The 20,373-nt window shown below is 41.7% G+C and overlaps 2 pseudogenes; one reads left to right on the plus strand and one right to left on the minus strand.

The window, feature by feature from the left end:
• Positions 1-406: 406 nt before the first annotated feature.
• LOC112315059 (U1 spliceosomal RNA) lies at positions 407-556 on the plus strand (annotated as a pseudogene).
• A 342-nt stretch (positions 557-898) lies between these two features.
• On the minus strand, positions 899-1,909 carry LOC112314795 (serine/threonine-protein phosphatase PP1-beta catalytic subunit pseudogene; annotated as a pseudogene).
• Positions 1,910-20,373: the final 18,464 nt, after the last annotated feature.

The following is a 20,373-nucleotide window of genomic DNA, read 5'->3' on the forward strand; positions in this document are numbered from 1 at the left end:
CGCCATCAGCTGTAATGTTTTCCCAAAACTGATTAAATCACTGGATTGAATCATTTGCATATTTTTTAAAAGATCAACCTCTAAAATTCCTTTTTATGGTAATGATGATGCATAAATTTTCTTTTTTATGGTAATGAGGTACATAAGTAAATAAGAAAGAAAACAATAGTTGGTAAATGTCTTCGAAGCTCATCCCACATTTCACTTGTAAAAATGTTTAGAAAAAAACATTTAAAATGCTCTCCATTATCCTATTAAAAACAAACAAAACAAAACAAGCCCAATATAATTAAACAACCAAGCAACACTAAAACTGCATTACAGAGAGGGATCATCATGCTTTTATATGATGTAACTCACATCTAGTTTAACTGGGATGCGTTTCAACTTTAAAAACTGATAAGTGATACTTACCCGGCAGGGGAGATACCATGATCACGAAGGTGGTTTTCCCAGGGTGAGGCTTACCCATTGCACTCTGGTGTGCTGAGCCCTGCAATTTCCCACTCAACTGCATAACTTGTGGTATGGGAGACTGCATTTGAGCTCTCCCCTGATATAAATAAATAAATAAATAAATAAATAAATACTGATAAGTGAAGGTGTAACTTTAATGGGTACTTTAAAATTTGGATTTATCTTTATTGAGTATTAGAGTATACTTATTACACTGGAGTGTAGCACATCTTTCTATGAGAAAAAAAAGTAAGATCCTTTACCCGTCTCTAAGTTAAAGGTGTGACATCATGAAGGGTGTCAACTGCTGGATGGTTTTACTGTGCACACAGATGCTATGAAGTAAGTTCTTAACAAAGCTGATGGCTAATTTACAGAGTTCCTTTCTTCACCTTTTTTGGTGAATTAACTGTTGGAGGTAGAGTGATGGCACATCCCAAATTCAGCCCACCATGCTGGTACTTAGCTTTCTTTCCAAATGGTTCAATATCTGAAATACACATGTCAAACTTTCATCCACATTCATCATCCTACCAGCATTATCAAGTTTGCCACAGTAATTTGGGGCTGAAAATATGGTTGCCTATTGTCATTTGGCAAAAAATTCATATCCACCTTCTACCATCTGATCTCGACAAATCAAGTCTAAATCGTGATAATTCAGATTTCCTTACTGCTTACATCAGTGAGGAAACACCACAATTATTTTCTCCCCAGCCTTGCAGGTCCTTCTCTGGGTCAGACCACAGAAAATCACAGAGCCAACTTATATCGGGGACATCATGTGTCTCATAATTCTCTAAACCTGCTTCATGGATTGCAGGTCTGCTGACAGTCCTCCATGACAACACATCTTCTCATCAATGGCAGCTACAGGCAGACAGTTGAAACAATCGGTGAAGGCCTTCCATAATTTAATATCAAACCTTTGTTTGCATTCATTATAGAATCCATAAATCCAATTGATGCTAGTGCACTCATGGTTTGCTCTTAAGAGAAAGAAATTCTCTGGATATTTTATTTTTTTAAGCCAATAGCAAACAAATGGTTTCCAAAGACTGGTTTTCCTCTGTCCACAAAATCTCCTAGGAAAAGAGTTGGGCCCCGGCCAGGTGGCTCAGCTGGTTGGAGCGTCATCCCATGCACAGAAAGGTCACGGGTTCATCCCAGTCAGTGCACATACTGAGGTTGCAGGTCCAGTCTCTGGTCTGGGTGCATACGGGAGGCAACCAACTGATGTTTCTTTCTCATGTTGATGTTTCTCTCTCTCTCTCTCTCTCTCTCTCTCTCTCTCTCTCTCTCTCTCTCTTGCTCTCTCTCTCTCTGTCTCTCAGCAATGAAAAAAATGTCCTAGGGTGAGGATTAAAAAAAAAAGATAGTAGCTTCTGGGGAAACCTCCATATTCAAATATTCGTAGTAAATCTGTATATTGTCCATGAATATCTCCATACATTCTCAGTGGTGCTTTCAGTTCCGAGAGAATAAGGCCTCAGCTTCTTCATCATTAAAATGGGAATGATAACCGTACCTACGTCATAGGATTCTCAGGAAGCTTAACTGTCAAACAATGTGCCACATAGGAGGCTAGATGAGAGACAGCTGGGAAGATTTAAATCAAGGATTATCATTTCACCTAGGCAGAGATGAGGGGGGAAGGTGGATGAGAGACCCTGGAAATGTATTGGCCATGTAGTTAAATGACCTGGGGGACGGGGAGGACATGGTACACGAGGAAGGTGGATTCCAAGTCATTGACCAGATGACCCAGGTGGAGGGATTATCATCTGCTGACTCAGGGAACAAAGAGGGAAGAGGAGGTTTTTAGTTCAGAGCCACTGGGTTTGTTTTGAGCATGTGTAGAAGAATGAAATGTCGTATCGTAGTTAGATAGCTTTATTTCCAGGTGAGAAGTGCTTTTATTTAATCCAACTGTGTCATAAGTAGTTCTAGAAGAAACTATAGCAACTATAGTGACTATTTCAAATACTCGAAATTATGCCAAACTTTTATAGTCTGAGGAACAATGGACTTTGTTCAGGGAAGGAGAGGATGACTAAGAGAACATTCTAGTAAATTTCATACCTCTTGAATGATGCCAATGCGCCAGATGATGCAGATCCCGGCCCGCAGGATCTGCTGTTGTGGCCGCAGTATACACATACACACAGACTACAGAAATCCTGCGAAGGAAAAGGGACTGCACGACCACTCTCTCAAGAGGAGAGTGCCTCTGAGCGCCTTGGCCACTCCCTGAAGAGGAGAGGCCTAGACCCTTGCCTTGACAGGCTTTTATTGTTCTTCTAGGCCCCTTACATCAAAGATGGTCCTCCTTTACTATGCAAAGGTTTGTTTTGGGTGGTTATCTTTGCAGACAAAGGAGAGGGTGTCCCTGAATACATCAAAGGAGGATATTTGCAATGTAAAGGGAGAAGTGGTTGAAACAGGCAGGCTCCCAATCTGGAAGGTCTAGCTCAGATTTTGGGAATATAAAGATACTCAGTGAACATTTGCTGCCTCAGGGTGAGGGAGTTTTAGCAAGAGCAAGTCTCATAGCAGTCTAGGTACAATGCAGGCCTGATTTCCAATAGGAGAACCTGTCTGTGGGTGTGGGTCCTGCCGGCCAACCTCGCTCCCCACTGGCTTTTCCGAGTTGGGGCTGAGCCACATTTCCCACGCTTGGAACAGTTCCCCACACTTGAAGCTATTTATATGTTAGACGTAATGAAGAGACTCCTAGTTCTAGTACACTGGAGGAGTGGATACCCTGATACTCAGCCCCTGAAACAACTAAAATGCTGGATAAAATACTTGAATGTATCTTTTAAACACTTTGGTGATCTAGTACAAAGGTAAGGGATCAATAGAGATCCCAGAGACATGAAGTCAGGGATGCTGAGTGGTGAGCACCCACCAAAGCTGTTTTTTTTTCCTGAGGGTTTCTCCCAAACTCCAGAGAATTTGAGCTTTCCCTTTAAAGGCTGCAGAGGCTATAAGGGCAGAACACAATTCTAGAGCACACCCCAGGTAAGAGTTTAACAATTGGTCCCTCAGAGAGCTAGACCCCGAAGAACTATACCCTCTTTGCAAGAATGAGTGATATATAACTCCCCCCCCCCCGCCGCGCCAGAGAGAAGAGACAGCTTATGAAATTTGCCCTTCTCAATCTTAAGGCTGAGTGTCAGGGGAGAAAAAAATCTCTCCTGAGAATTTGTCATCACCAGGGTGTCCTCACTCATATTTGTGGCCTGAATTCATGATACCTTAAGTAATCAAAAAAAATCTCAAGCAAAGAATTTAAAGATGTTACAACTTGGAAGTAGAGTCCCCAGAGATTAGCAGAAGTGAAGTCAATTACATACTAATGGAATGTTACACTAAGACTCAAAGGTCACCTACAATAAAGATCTAAAGAAATGTACAGCTCATAGACAAAAAAAAAAAAAAAAAATCACACAAAGAGAAAAGGAAGCACAGTACCTTGAGGGTAAATGAGCAGAAACAATAGACAGTAGAAACAGACCTGAAGACTTCAGACACCAGAATATAAATACGAATATGTTTCAAATCAGTGAGGTGCTTAAGCCAGCTGATGCTAACTCACCAGAACTGATGGTGGGCATCTCTTCCCAACTCCACGTTCAGCAGTATCCTGTCGGTAGCTTGAGATTGGCTGTGGTGGGAGTATTTCTACCATGGAAGTTGGCAAACACTATAAAAGAAGGTATTTATTTGTGTATTTAAAATGTATATTTGTAGAGCAAGCCCATTGTTAAACACTGACTAAAAGACCAGTGAATATTCAAGGGTTAAAAGAGAAGCTTGAAAAAATATCAAAGAACTATTTGTTTGTAACCTCTTCAGGAGCTTCCTGAGTGGCATTTGAAACTGACACCCATACACAGAGGGCAGGGAGGGACCAAAGAAAGAGGCAGACCATTCCATTGGTAAATAGCAGGTAGAATAAGCAAGGGGACTTACTTATGAGGCCTGTCATGGGCAGCTGCAAAACAAGTAGTTTTGCACACCCGACTGCCAAATCTTAAAAGTTTATGTGGCGGTCCTAACTGGGTTTGGTCGTGTATCCTGGGGCCTTAACTGGGATCAGTTACATACCCAGTTCAGACGGTCTCATGACCACATTTCTATCCAAGGCTGTATTCTTGGAGCAGCTCTGAGAGCAGGGAAGGCAAGCAGAGCCCACATTTCAAATACAGGGGAGGGAATGAGGAGCCTCCTGTTGCCCAGGGCCAGCTCATGGGTTAAACCAGTGGCAATGTCTTCTTGATGACCTCTCCCAACATTCCACACTTTGTGACCAGCTCTTACAATCTCACAACCCCCACCCCCACCCCTCCGCCCCGCGCCTCCACAGTATGCTCTGAGCTGTCAGCAAGGGCTGTCACTAGCATGGAGATGGCCCATTTGGTTGATATCTGGCTATATTGGAGGCAGATACCACAACAACAATACAGAGAAAATACAGCTTAAGATGATTCCCAAAATCAGTGGCAACTTTTTTTTAACCAAAAGCTTCATGATTTGAACCATTGGTTTACTTACTCCCTTAGGCTGGGACCAGATAGATCACTCTGAGAGTCTCCTTGTGCCCTCATGTGATTTAATCAAGACGACACATTAACACTTATCAGGGCTGAGCAAACAGCATTCTGTTTAAGTAATGGCACAGGTGCCTCCTTGCAAGGGAGTAATAATGTCCAAGGCCACACTATTTTGGAGAACAGCTTTTGTCATTAGAGACAGTTCAGTGTTCACTAAGGACAGGCTTTGTTGGCTCTCATTGAAGGCTTGCTGGGTGAATTTAGTAAGGATTTCCATGTATGCTGTGATGCCCTCCAGGACGATGGAGGGAACAAAGATGGTAGCCAAATGCCTGTACAAAGGGGAAACAGAAAGTGTCCACCCGGCCTTGAGGAAAGGGAGGTTGGTGGCTTTAGGAGCTTGACCTGGTTGTGCATACACCATCCATGTTGGCTAGGGGAGGCAGCACTGTTAGGAGTGAGGAGATGGACAGGGTGTGGGATATGCCAGACCTAACTCCTGTCTTCTCCCCACTTTCAGCAGTTCTTGTTCCATCCCAAGTATAGTGCATTTCATAGGCTCAGCTTGCAGCAGGACAATGGCACTCCAGTGGAGAGTGAGTATTTCCCCCTCACCCAAGGGCGGGAAGTAACTCACTCTACCCAATGGGGCATCCTGTTGTAAATTCCAGTAGCTAACTCCGTTCCCAGATGTGATGGGGCTCAGTGTTCTCAGCAGCACAACACGTTGATCCATGGTGGGAGTCGGGGAAACCGCTGCTTCTTGAAACTTCCATATCTTTACAGTACTGCGTGCCTTGGCAGGGGTCCCCACTCTGGCATACGGGGCAATAGACTTACTAGTTGATCATTCAAATGTATTAAAGACTGGGACAGTACATTAGTCTACCCGGACACAGTATTTTACTTGTTAGTAAATTAATCTACTGCTTTAAGATTCTGTTTTTCCTTTTTAACAACCCTGCTGCTTGCAGGTTATAAGGGAGATGGAACCTCCATTCAACATTATGTTCTTCTGCTCAGTCTTGCATATCATGCATGGCCTTTGAAATGTGACTCCTGATCAGTGAGGGTGTCCATATATGGTACTCAGCTTCCCTAGTGGTGGCCTGGTTTGCATGGTGACAGGGAAAGCTTGGGTTAAACCAGAGATGGTGTCCACACAAACCAAGGCATATTTAGAACCCTCGCTCACAGAGTGGCCGATGTAATCAATTGCCAACCCCTTACCTGTTGGGAACTCCTGTGGATCGGCTCAGACTCCTTCGGCAGCTGCCTTGCATGTTGTTCAGAACGTGCGTGACATGCTGTTACTGCATCAACCCAGTCCCTGTATTTCAATGGCAATCCAGTATCCTTGGCAATATGCCATCCCGCCTGGGCACTGTGATGACCACTGTTTTTATGCACCTTACCTGCTGTATCACAGGGTCAATTGCTAGGGCTTATACCCAAACTAGGGCATCAGCTCCTTGATTGCCAGGGGTGTCAACACCTTATTAGCTGGGACATGAAAGACAGTAAGGATCACCTGAGGCTCTTGCTGGTAAATCCAGATGTCTCTCCACACATCCTGACCCTATAAAGCCCAGTCATCAATCATCCACCCTTGGTGTCCCATTGTCCAAGCCACAGGGTTGATCTGTTTAGAATAGCCTGACTGTCAGTGCAAAGTGTTAATGGCCAGGACTCCTGAGTGCTCACCAGCTGAACTGCGCTGGGTTCAGCCCACTGCCTGCTGTTGTCCCTTCCTCCTGAGAGGCTCCACCTGGAGGGGTGTTGTGTAGTTGCTTTATGGACTATACGGGATTTCTGCCCCCTTCCAGAACTGGGACCAAAATCCTCAGGGCACTCTCCCCTTCCGTGGTCTCAGCCACAGTGCCTGACCCATGTCTTCCGGAGTCACGGACACGTCTGACTCAGATGGTAACCCCACTCAGGAGAGGCCCAGAGCTCTAATGGCTTCACCAGTATTTTTGCCTTCTCAGAGGTGGCTTGTTGCTCTGAAACCCCCACATGCGCCCTTTCTTTACCAGGCAGCATAAGGGACAGAGGCACTGTGCCACGTGGGGAATGAAAGTCCTCCAAACCCCTGAATTCCTACAAAGTCTTGCATCTCCTTTCCATTCTTAGTGGTTGGATGGGATGGCACCTTATCATTCACAGCTTTTGGGACAACACAGGTCTTCCCTGACCAAATGACAACCAAAATCTTCTGGTGGTGCCTAGGCCTTGAATTTTCTGTGGGTTAACTGCCCATCTTCACCCTAGATGTTCCAGCAAAGCCTGCAGAGTGTCCTATAAAGTCATGCATGTCACATGTTAGCATTCCATCATCAATACCATGGTCTCGTGTTCCTCATGTGCGGAAGGAGAACAGAGCCAGTCTCGGGCTACCCCCAAGACACATTGTGGGGCTGTGCAGCACTCTTGGGGAAGCACTTGAAAGGTTCATTCCTGTCCCTTCCACATGAAGGCAAACTGATCTTAGTTATCAGAAATCTGTACTTGTCAGAATATTTTCATGAATCTCCATGAAGATGAAGCACCTTGGCAGGAACACTTTTGCAAAAGCATCAGAGGAAAACAATAACTTTCTGCAAATGACAAAAGACTTTAAAATAGCCTTGATTAAAGATCTAGTAAGATTTCATTATACACCAAATGATACAATTGACTTAGTTATCCATTTCACTCTTAGCATGGCTACACATACAATTCCTTCTCAAGATTCCTTTGCTTGGAACATTCTGCAACTTCTACAAACCTTCTACTACTTTCATATACCTTTCAACCTTTGTTCTTTTTCTTTCTTATTTTGAAACATTCACTTTATGACAAAATCACTTTCTTTTTTTTCCTATACAAAAAATTCCCCCTGAAATCCCATGCCCTTTATATTTCCTTGTCCCCCCCCAAAATACATTCTGTATTGCTTTCACTCAACGTGCATCCCCTTTTTCATATTCCTTTACCAAAAACACACATCCTACTTTCCATATACAGTCATTATTTTTCATTCTTAATATTTTCTGGTATTTTGTAAAAATACTTAGCTCTTTTTTAGAAAATCAATTTGGCAAGAGAACTGTATTTTGGGGGAGGGGGTTGTAACATTAGTTTCATTTTTTTAATATATTTTATTGATTATGTTATTACAGTTTTCCCAATTTTTCCTCTTTGCCCTCCTCCACCAGGTACCCCCATTCCCTCCAGCAATGCCCTCCCTTAGTTCATGTCTATGGGTCCTACATATAAGGTCTTTGGCTACTCCATTTCCTATACTGTTCTTAATGTCCCCATGTCTATTTTGTACCTACCATTTATGCTTCTTATTCCCTGTATGATTCCCCCATTCTCCCCCATCCTCCTGATAACCCTCCATGTGATCTTCATTTCTGTGATTCTCTTCCTTTTCTAGTTGTTTGCTTTGTTTGTTTGTTTGTTAGGTTCATTTGTTGATAGTTGTGAATTTGTTGTCATTTTACTGTTCATAGTTTTGATCTTCTTCTTTTTCTTAGATAAATCTCTTTAACAATTCATATAATGAGGGCTTGGTGATGAGGAACTCCTTAACTTGACTCCTTAACTTCGTTTATCTGGGAAGCACTTTATTTGCCCTTCCCTTATAAATGATAGCTTTGCTGGATACAGTAATCTTGGTTGTAGGTCCTTGCCTTTCATGACTTTGAATAGTTCTTTCCAGCCCCTTCTTGTCTGCAAGGTTTCTTTTGAGAAATCAGCTGATAGACTTATGGGTACTCCTTTGTAGGTAACTGTCTCCTTTTCTCTTGCTGCTTTTAAGATTCTCTCCTTCTCTTTAATCTTGGGTAATGTAATTATGATGTGCCTTGGTGTGTGCTTCCTTGGGTCCAACTTCTTTGGGACTCTGAGCTTCCTGGACTTCTTGGAAGTCTATTTCCTTTGCCAGATTGGGGAAGTTCTCATTCATTATTTATTCAAATAAGTTTTCAATTTCATGCTCTTCCTCTTCTTCTGGCACCCCTATGATTTGGATGTTGGAATGTTTAAAGTTGTCCTGGAAGTTCCCAACCCTCTACTCATTTTTTTGGAATTCTTGTCTCTTCATTCTGTTCTGGTTGAATGTTTACTTCTTCTTTCTGCTTCAAATTGTTGATTTGAGTCCCGGTTTCCTTCCTGTCACTGTTGGTTCCCTGTATATTTTGCTTTATTTCACTTTGCATAGCCTTCACTTCTTCCTCTATTTTGCGACCATACTCAACCATTTCTGTGAGCATCCTGACTACAAGTGTTTTGAACTGTGCATGTGATAGGTTGGCTATCTCTTCATCACTTAATGGTATTTTTTGTGCAGCTTTGATCTGCTCTTTCACTTGGCCATATATATATATATTTTTTGTCTCAGTGCACCTGTTACATAATAAGGAGTGGAGCCTTAGGTATTCTCCATGGCAGGGCAACCCACGTTGCTGAACTGTGGTGCTGTATGTGGGGGAGGAGTCCGAGAGGGAGTAATGCTGCTTGCTTGGCTCAGGGTGGCTTTCAGTCACTTCCCCAGCTATCTACAAGCAGATTGGCCCTTCTGGTGCTGATTCCTGTGTGTGTGGGGGGGAGGGGGGGAGTTGTGTACATTCTAGGACCCTGTGGGTTTCTCCAAAGAACTTTCCTGTGAGGCTGAGAGTTTCTCTTGCCACCGCAATTCCCATAGATTTTTACAGCCAGAGGTTTTGAGGCTTTATTTCCCCATGCTGGAACCCTGGGTAGCACAGTCTGTCCCGCTCCCCAGTTGTTCCTCCTGGTTTATCTGCACAGAAACGCGGGACTGCCCAGTCTGCCAGCTGCCACCTCACCTGCCCCAGTCCTCCAGCCATCACCTTGCCACGTGTCCTCTCCACTCCAGCTGCCCATCTCTGCCCCTCCTACCAGTCTGGATAAATGTTTCTTCTTTAACTCCTTGGTTGTCAGACATCCATACAGTTCAATTTTCCGGCAGTTCTGGTTGTATTTGTTTTTAAATTTGTTGTTGTCCTTCTTTTGGTTGTCGGAGGAAGCAGAGTGTATCTACCTATGCCTCCATCTTGGATAGAAGTCCTCCCTCCTGATTTATCCACCGATGTGGGAGAACCCATTCCATGACTCTGCACCTCTCTGCGCCTCTCTGTGCATCTCTGCATCTCCACCCCTCCTACCCATTGGGATGGCTGTGGCGTCTTTAAATTCTTGGCTGTTGAACTTCCATAGAGCTCAATTTTCTGACAGTTCTGAGTGATATTTATTTTTGTAGTCTAGTTGTATTTTTTGCTATAGTTGTGTGAAGAGGCAAGGCATGTTTTCCTATGCCTCCATCTTGACTGGAAGTCCTGGGCATTGGAGGGAGCACAGCTCTGATGTCACCTGCTTTCTGTTGTTTTCTCTTTTGGATAGAAGTTACATTCAGTGCTGCTACAGTTCCTCTCTGATGTCTCCATGGCAATGTTCACATGGATTTCATAGAAGGTAAGATGTTTGACCTGGGAGGGACCCTGGAGATCAGCTCCTCCTCATTTCACAGAGATGGCAGCAGGCCCAGACAGGGAATGTCACATACCCAGTGTCACACAACAAACCAGGGACCCTGCCAGGACTCTACTTACTGGCACCATTCCCAAGCAGGGTCCCTCTCCCTGAGATTGAACACAGCTGAATTCCATAGGACAGACTTGTTGAGAGTGCTCTGGGGGGCAGCTGGTGGCCTGTGGCTTCTTTGAGACCTGCCTGTGGAAGCAGTCTCAGAGAAATACCTGCTGTGTCCTCTCAAGGAGCAGTGGCCTGAGGGTAACCATGGTTGTAATGATGTCATATTTCTAGGTTGCATGTTCGATCTCTGGCTGAGACTACAGGAAGCAACAGATCAATGTTTCTCTCTCTCTATCTCTCTCTCTGTGTCTCTCTCTCACCTTCCTCTCTCTACTGAAAACCCACTGAGCACTGTGGGTTCTGGTGGCCAGGACTTCAGACACCAAAGTTAACAGTGAGGCCCAAACACCAAATAGCCAGGGACAATGTGGGCTATTTCAGACTAAAGAAGCTCCTGTCCATAGAACTGTATTTTTAAAAGTCCTCTTTTTTCTTCTTCTGTCTGTATGGGTAATGTTTTGGTTAGCACCTGTGTGTTTATGTGTCAAAGACATGGTAAGGTTTATAACTTTAAGAGACAGAAAGAATGCAAGTTTTCTCCTAGGAGTTTTGGGGTATATTTCTCTATTATCAGAAGTCTAGGGTAATTGCTATTTAACATTTTCCTTTGTATTGAGGGTTGGATGTCAAGGGGAACTCCATCCACTTCATTGTCAATCACCACTGCATTCCCCTCTTCATTTTCCTCACTTTCCCAGGATTCCATCTCTTAGTATTCCAATCAGGCTTTGTCACAAGTTCTCAATCTTATTCTGTAGCAGCCTGTGCCCTTCTAGCTTTGCAAAATGGCATGGTAAGGTCTCCAACTTATTATCCCGCTCTCCCACCTTGTTTGCCTGCCCTGAATCTGGCAAGGTAGGGAAAAGCCAAGAGTCTTTCTCTAATCTCAGCTTATTTTCCAGCTTTCTGACTGGAGCTTCAGCCTCCAGTTGGGCATTGATGACCAGCCTAACCACCCATGGTTGAGGCCAGCCCAGTGTACAGTAATGTTTCCCTTGTCCACTGCAATGTGTTAGGTGCATTTCTTCAAACAATTGAATTAAAGCAGCCAGCATTTTCAGGGTGTCCTTGTACTCACATAGCAGTCCACAAGTATCTGACATGCAAGCCACCCCTCCCTACATAGATGTCATGGCCAACTAGAGATTTCCCCTGTGAATGCCTCTTTCCCAAGGCCAACTTCTTTGATTTCCTCATTTGCTTGCCAACTATTGGGTTACAACCTCTTTGGGAGCTTCCCAAGTGTAATCTGAAATTGGCTCCCATACACAGAGGGCAGGGAGGGACCAAAGAAAGAGGCAGATCCCTCCAGATTGGTAGGTAGCAGGTTTAATAAGCAAGGGAACTGATATAAGTGGCTTGTTTTGAGTGGCCGACAGATGAGTGGTTTTCTGTACCCACTCAACAAACTTAAAAGTGTATATAGAGACCCTAACTGGGTTCAGTCACGTACCTGGGGGCCTTACTTGGGGTTAGTCACACAGCCACTGCAGATAGTCTCATCACCACATTTCTATCTCAAGGCTGTATTCTTGGAGCCACTCTAGGAGCAGGGAAGGCAAGCAGAGCCCACAGTGCAAACAGGGGAGTGGATGCCAGGGTCCAGCTCCTGGGTCAGTATAAAGAACAACTGAATATACTTTAAAGAACTGAGAAATATAATAAATAAAAATTAAAAATTAGTAGGCAGGTTAAACACCAAATCATCATATTTTCTGGTTCATTTATTCTTAAGAAGAAAGATATGAAAGATATGTTAAAAGACATACAGAGTAGTGTGATAGGTCTAATATAAAACAAGTTGGAGCTTTAGAAGTAAATAATGGTAAAAATGGGAAGGGGGCAATATTCAAAGATGAGACTGAGAAATCTCCAAAATGTCAAAAGATACTAGATGTTGCCTATAGGTATCTCACTGAATCCTAAGCAAATAAAAGAGAAAATGGAAACTACAGAGCAAGAAAGAATAAGAGAAAATCTCAAAAGAAGACAAATAAAGGGCAGATCTGCCAAAACCAGCAATTAGTCTGACAACTTTTTACTCAACAGCAACATGGAGGTCAGAAAAAACAAAATGGGATGGAGGGAGGGGAGAAATCAGTACTGAGAAAAATAACAATTAATTCAAAAGTTTGTAACCAAAAAATTATCTTTTAAGAAAAATATCTAAAGGAAGATAGTTTCAGACAAAAACAGCTTACATTAAAAAATCCTCATTAAAGAAGATTCTAAAAGAATCTTCTTTAAGGAAGGAAGGAAAATCCAAGCTGGAAGGCCTAGGATTCAAGTTGGAATGGTGAACAGATATTCATAAATATGTAAGTAAATTGAAATGAAAATTAACTATAGAACAATTATAATGTCTAATTTGGATTAGAACTAAAACACTTGATTATAGTATTATACATCTTCAGAGGGAGTAATTGATGTTAAAGTATTTTAATGTTCTTATGTTGTCTGAAAAAAGGTAAAACTATTGATGAGATTTAGACTTTGTTAAATATTTATTTTCAAATAGCTAGAGTGACCACTAAAAGAATGGGCATAGTGTGTACAAGTTCTGATATCATTCCAAAGTGTAGAATGAGAAATAGAAAAAAAAAAATTCAATGCAAAAGAAGGAAAAAAAAGAGAAAAAGAAAAAGAAACAAAAACAGAGGGACAAATAGAAAGCACATGTTATATTAATATATAAAGGTAGATTATGATTACAATAAATATAAGTGTATCAAACACTCCAGTTAAAAGACAATGATTTTTACACTGGATATGTTTTGTACAAGAGGTATATTTAAAACTTAAGGACACTACCCTTTGCTGGTGTGATTCAGTGGATTGAGTGCTGGCCTGTGGACTGAAAGGTTGCCAGTTCAATTCCCAGTCAGGGCACATGCCTGGATTGCAGGCAAGGTCCCCAGTTAGGGGAGTGAGAAAGGCAACCGATAGCTGTTTCTCTTGTACATCATGTTTCTCTTCCCGTCTTTCTCCCTCCTTTCCCCTCTCTCTAAAAATAAATAAATAAAATCTTTTCAAAAAAGTAAGTACTCTAGAGAAATTAAAAGTCAAATGATGGGGAAAAGATATGCCAGGTAAACATAATCAAAAGTATGTCATTATATTAGTATGAGACAAATAAACTTTAAGGTAAAAGTACTATCAGAGGTCAAGAGAGTAATTCCACAATGATAAAAAGTTCAGTTCAATAAGAAAATATAACAATCCTAAACTTCAATGCACCTAATAACACAGCCTCAAAATAATATAAAGCAAAAATTTGTAGAATTACAACAAGAAATTGATAATTTCACTATCATTTTGGGGAAATTTTAAGATTTGTGTTTTATTCATTGATAGATGGAACAGACCAAGTCCAGTGTACATCAATAAGGTATAAACATCACAATTAACTGTCTCAATCTAAGGAACATTTATAGAAAATTACATTCTAAAATTGGATGAATATACATTATTTTCAAGTGCATATAGAATGCTTGTAAACACTGATCATAAACTGAACAGTAAAACTGACCTTAACAAACATCATACAGACTTTATTCTCCAGCCACAATACTATTAAGTTATAAATGAATAATAAAATGATAACTAAAAGAATTAAAAACAGATTCTGTATACAACATTTATCTCCTCAGACCTTGTGAAAATGGGACCTCATAAGAAGGAACAAAATGCACTCTGACCTGGAAACTTTGAGCTTCGGTTACTAATTCCAACTATTTAGTTGATTTCTTCCTGTTTTTCCTTTAACTGAAGTTAATTTCCCTCTTAAAGGGATACTTACAGTTCTAGTCTCCTGTTTTTCCCTTTTGGAAGGAGAGGCTTATCTTATTTGGTTTTTATGTCTGTTAAGATATCTTCAAGATACTTCAGATTTAGCTTTAACTAATAAGAGTATTAATTCCATGAGGAATTTTTGTCTTTTTTGTTCACTGCTGTATCCCCATGACTAATATAAAGTGTTGCACATGGGTGAGGCACTCAACAAATGAATAAATTTGTTAGATGCCTACGATGTGTCAGGCCAGGTATACATGCTGTATGCTAACAGATAATTTAGCTCTCAAAAGAATCCTGCAATGTTAAGATGATTAACACTGTATCAGGTGAGATTAAGGCATCAAGGTACAGAGAAGTAGAAGGGCTTGCTCAAGCTTGTACATGGTAGAAGAGTTGATTTATAATAATTTTATAGTTGCTACAGGAAGAAGTTATATTAGTATACACTCATTCCACAGAGCTAATGAGTGTATGGGTGAATGTCTAAAGTCTTAAGACTGGGAAGGAAAACAAGTCCCTATGCTGTGATGGTACAAAAATACACGTTTGTGTCACCTGAGGTCCTCTATACCCAGAAAGAGTTGGGGTATAAGATATTTGTAGAGAATGACACCTCTTAAAGATAAATGAGAGAGCACAGAAATAAGCAGATAGATATCAACACTGAAAAGAGGAAGAACACAAGAGGATTAAGTAAAAACAGCCTCAGACTATGGTTCAGCTCTGAGAAGGCTAAGGCAGCTCAACAAGGAGCCTGGGTATATAGATTGCCCATGGAAGAGCCCCACACTGCCCAGAAATGGTGAGTCCACCGCCATGCTCAGTCATTGCTCAGGGACTGCCCGGGAAGCATCTGGCGTGGGCTTAGAAGCTGAGGCAGAGCCCAGAAGCATCCACAGCTGGAAGCTGTCAGATAACTGCGCACCCTGTGGCAGGTTCTATCTTGAGGACAGCTGAGTGACACATCTCCATGGCTGTCACAGCCTTTATGAAGGACTTGTATCACCCAAGTTCTGTGACTAAGGCAGAGATTAAGGTGGCAGTCTTGTAGGCTTTGACAGTGTACATTCTAATTAAATGCCGGCAGTTACTGGCTGTGTGACCTTAAGCAGGACGCTTGATGTCTGTGAGCCTCAGATTCCTGTAGTTCCCAAGATCCTTTGGCAAGTGTTACCTCTCTTGTAGAGAGCTGTTTGATCCTCTCTGCATCGCCAGAATTGACCCACTGGGAGAAACAGATGACATCTTTATATTGGATCAAATTTGATGTCAATAAGTGGCCCTAAGACCTCCTTGTTAAGAATATGAAGAGGAATCACGTCCTGGTTTTGAATTTTCTTCAAGCTTCATTGTATCTTGTTGATAATAAGACTATCCACTTTATAGGCTGGTGTAGAGGTTTCTCAATTGAAACAGATAATGCTTAGTGTCAGAAGTAGTAATAATGCTGTCGTTGAAACAGTGCTTCTCATGATGGAGGTAGGGAGAGGGTGGAGATGATGGTGGTTGTGAAGGTGGTAGTGATAACAACAGAGATGGGATAAGTGGTGAAAGTAGTGGTGGGGAAGGTAGAAATGATAGAGGTTGTAGGAATGATGATGATGAAGGTGGTGGAATGATGGTGATCATGGAAGTCATGGTGGGAATGATGGAGGTGGTAGAGGAGTTGATGGTGGTGATAATGGAAGGGGTGGGGAAGATAAAGATGGTGATGATGGAAGGGGAGATGGTGGTGGTGATGATGGCATTGGTAGAGGGGGTTGGCGAAGCCGACTCCAGAAGCCCACTTGGCCCAGGTCTCCTGACTCCCACTTCTGGCCCACATAAGCCACAGCGAGTTGTGTCCTTCCCCTGTGGAATACATGCTAGTCCCCACCCATTCTCCCCTGTACTTCTGCAGTCACAAGCTAGGAATGATCTCCACCTGACTTGGGGAAAACCTAGGAAGCAAAGGTAGCAGTTCACATGCCTGAGTGGTGACCAAGGTGACTTAGGCTGAGACACACCAGCCTATTTGTCCTGGTCTGTGGGCGGACCCACAGAAGCCACAGGGACCAGCCCTCTCATGCTCATGAAGCCCTGTAGACCCAGGAAGTTGGTCTCCCTGGCCTCTCAGAAGGAAGCAGCCAGGCCCTCTTCTCCTTTTGCAAACCCACAGCCCAACATTCCTCCCCAGGTTCCTGCTCAGGTTCTGTGACATGACACCTCTGGGCCTCATCTCTTCATGGAGGTGATTAATGCCCGCCTTGTGGTGCCATCTATGATGATGACACCATGCACAGGAAGTGTCTAGCTCCCCACTACTCTCATGCAAGAAATGGTATCTAAATATTTTAATACATTACCATTATTATCATTGATCTCCAAATCAGTGGAGCAGGAGATACAAAGAAGGTGATTGCCTCTCACCCAACAGGTGGACGACCTCAAAGACTACCTAAGCCCTGAACTTGATCTAGGGACCTGGAGCATGAGCATTTTGCATGTGACCCAGTTGCTCTGCCTCCTCTCTGCTGACCCCTCTGCATCCTCTCTTTCCCCTGCTTCTACTCTCAGATCACAAGTTTCTCATCCCCAAGGCCAGACCATAGGTCGTGATTTGGGACAGAGCCATGGCAACATTCACTAAATCAGTGATGGGCTCCCAAAGTGTGGCTCCCACACCACCCTGCTGGTAACCAGATAACCTGAGAGGGAGGGTTCACCTAGCTTTAAATAACAGTGAACCACATGGAAAGAAAAAGGGTCTCCATCCAATTGTTTGTAATCAGCACCATAATTATTACGAAATGGCTATTTTTGTAAGTCAAAACAGACAAATACTAGCAATTTCTTGTGATTCAGCCTAGTAGGATATCTTAGACATACAAGAAGTTATAAAGAATGAGAACATGAATAGTTATATAATCACAACTCTGCTAATGAAATAAAATATTAAAGTTTTATTCAAGTCCCCAGTGAATTTTTTCCTGATGCCCTTCCCGTTTTCCCTCCCATCTCCACACCCCCTTTGCTTTAGAAATAACCTATCTCCTGAAATGACAGTTGGTAATTTTCATGCGCATCCTCCCCTGTTATGAACCCCATCCCTAGATAATTCTTTGCAGACTGTGGTTGGTTTTCTGCTCATTACATTTTTGAGCTTGGTGTGTTAAGATATGTAAGCCTCCTTTATGTGTTTTACTATTGTGTAGCATTCCATCATAGGGATATATAGCAACTTGTTTATGCTTTCTACTTCAGAAGGCTATTTAAGTTGTTTCTAGGGTCTTTAGGTGATTTTTTTATAGTCAATGAAATGTCTATATTTTTGTATTGTGTTATGCTTCAACTTTCAATATTAAAATGCAATCACTTTGATTCTTTAAAACCTTGCTTTACACATTATTTTCATGTGGCAGCACTTAAAAGCCATACAAAAACTTACAAGGATTTACCTGACTCTATACATCATCTAAGAAGGAGCTACTCAAGTCACAGCTATTTGAAGATTAAATTATAGATATGCACAGTGTATCTGTCACTGTTCATAATTATTATAATCCCTTCCTCTCTGAAACAGTCATTCTTAAGCATGTTCACAATATACTGCATAGACATTTGTGTAAAATCACACAACTTTATAACAAAAATCAAACAATTTTAAGACGTATAGAATATAACTGGAATTGGGAATGGAACTCAACGCTTCCAACATCTTGCTCTACTCCAAATGGCTGCCATCCATGAGACAGGTTTATTTTGGTTGCTTTACTACATTGGATTGTCAAACAGAAACCACTTTAAGACATTATCCTTCAATACACAGAAAGATGAACAGCCCTTTTCTTTAAAATTATCAGTTTTTCATGGAAGTGTAGTAAGATAGCCCTAATGATACATAACTTGTGATGATTCTGGAAGAAATTGCAGGTGGATGATCCTGAATGGCCACAAAAGGTGTGGAGAGTGTACTAGCCTCTGAGCTCATGAGAACACCTGTAGCTGAATTCTGAGCTCTTAGTAACCCGTTTTACAGGTCTCTTCTTAGAAATGTAACACTCTCATGGATTTAGCAGATTATGGTTTTACATTTATGTGTAACACCATACTATTATGAAACAGAAGGAGAAGAAATTGTAAAGACTCAACCATTAAACCTTTAAAATTTGGGTTAGATCCCAATTTAACTTCATTTTAACAACCATTAAATTCCTTCATTTCAAGTGGGTCCATTATGTTTAATTCATTAAAGTCTCACATGCTCCTGAATGTTTACAAAAGACATTTATAACTATTCTTATGTTGATTTTCATTTCTTTTTTTCCCATTCCAAATAATGCTGCTTCATGTGTCAAGTGCACATGGGTAAGAATTTTCCTGGGGTATATTCCAAGGAGTGGAAATGCTGGTCATGTACTCCCATCTTCATAGGTATCGCCAAATTGTTACCTGAAGTGATTGCACTATTCTGTATGATTTCCAGGAGAGTTTTCATTTTTCTAGATCCTTACTAGTGGTTTTTTAATTTTTTTACTAGTTTGCTGACGCAGGCAGATTCAGCATGGTGCTAGTCTATATTTAACATCTCTCTAACACTTGCTAACCACACTTTCAAAAACTTCAAGCAGAAGACTCTAAACTTCCATATTAACATTTTACTTCTCATGTGTTTGTCAGTTGCCTACTATTCTTTGGCAAGTGATATGACTTCCCAACTGTGAAGTTTCCTTCCAGGATAAATTGAATAAATAAGCCAGATTAAAGCAAAATATCTGGTAAATAATAGTACAGGTGGCATGAGAAATGAAATCATGCAGGAGGATCTGAATGACCAGAGAAGAGGGAAATTCTACCCTCATGACTAAATCACAGGGGGAGTATCATGGAACTCTGACACCAATGGGTTCTGCAGCTGAGTAACACATCCCTGAAAACAGCAGCATTTCAGAATGGAAAGAGATCTTAGAAATCATGTAATATGACCCACTCGTTTTGCAGGTGACGAAATTGCGGTCCAGAGAGAGGAAATGTCTTGCCTGCGGTGGCACAATGAGTCAGTGGCTGAGTAGGGGCTGGCATTCAGGCTTTCCTGACCAAACTCAAGTAGTGGCTGGCTTGACAGGAAAGAGGAAGATGCCTCACAAGTGGCTAGGAGAACTTATCCTTATCCCTGGCTCAGTGTACCCAATGTTTGCTCTTTCATTCTCCACCATCCCTCCTTGGATGCTTGGTGATGGACCGTCATGGTGCGGGCCTCTCTCCCAAGGGCCTCAGAGGTGAAGTCCTTAAGAACACAAGTTCCTTTTTGTAAAGTGGCCAATGGGCTGGGCAGAGGGGGGGGGCAAGGGTGAAGGGGGAAACAATTAGAACAACTGTAAAACATATACATAAAAATAAATAAATAAATAAATTTTTATTTTTCAATTACGCTTTACATTCCATTTTATTTTGTACCAGTTTCAGGTGTACAGCATGGTGGTCAGACAATCGTATCATTTCCAAAGTGATCCCCTCCTATATTTTCAGTACTCACCTGGCACCACACACAGTTATTAACAACATTATTAACTATATTCCCTGAGCTGTATTTTACACCCTCGTAACTATTTTGTAACTACCAATTTGCACTTCTTAATCTCTTTACCTTTTTCACCCAGCCTCCTAACCCCACTACCTCTGGTAACCATCAGTTTATTCTCTGTTTTATATTAGTTTAAACAGCTTCAAAACAAAAATAGTAGAGCTATTGCCAATGTGGAAAAAATTAATTATGTAAATGTGAAAATATATAGACAAGCCTCTTTATTGAAGTAGAATTTATAATGACAAAAAGATTGAACGCTGCTTTAAAGACCAACAAGTATAGACTGGGTTAGTCTAAGCAATGGGATACTGTTGACAATAATATTTCTCAAGTATATTG

This window comes from Desmodus rotundus, chromosome 1, assembly GCF_022682495.2.
Source record: "Desmodus rotundus isolate HL8 chromosome 1, HLdesRot8A.1, whole genome shotgun sequence".
Classification (NCBI taxonomy): domain Eukaryota; kingdom Metazoa; phylum Chordata; class Mammalia; order Chiroptera; family Phyllostomidae; genus Desmodus; species Desmodus rotundus.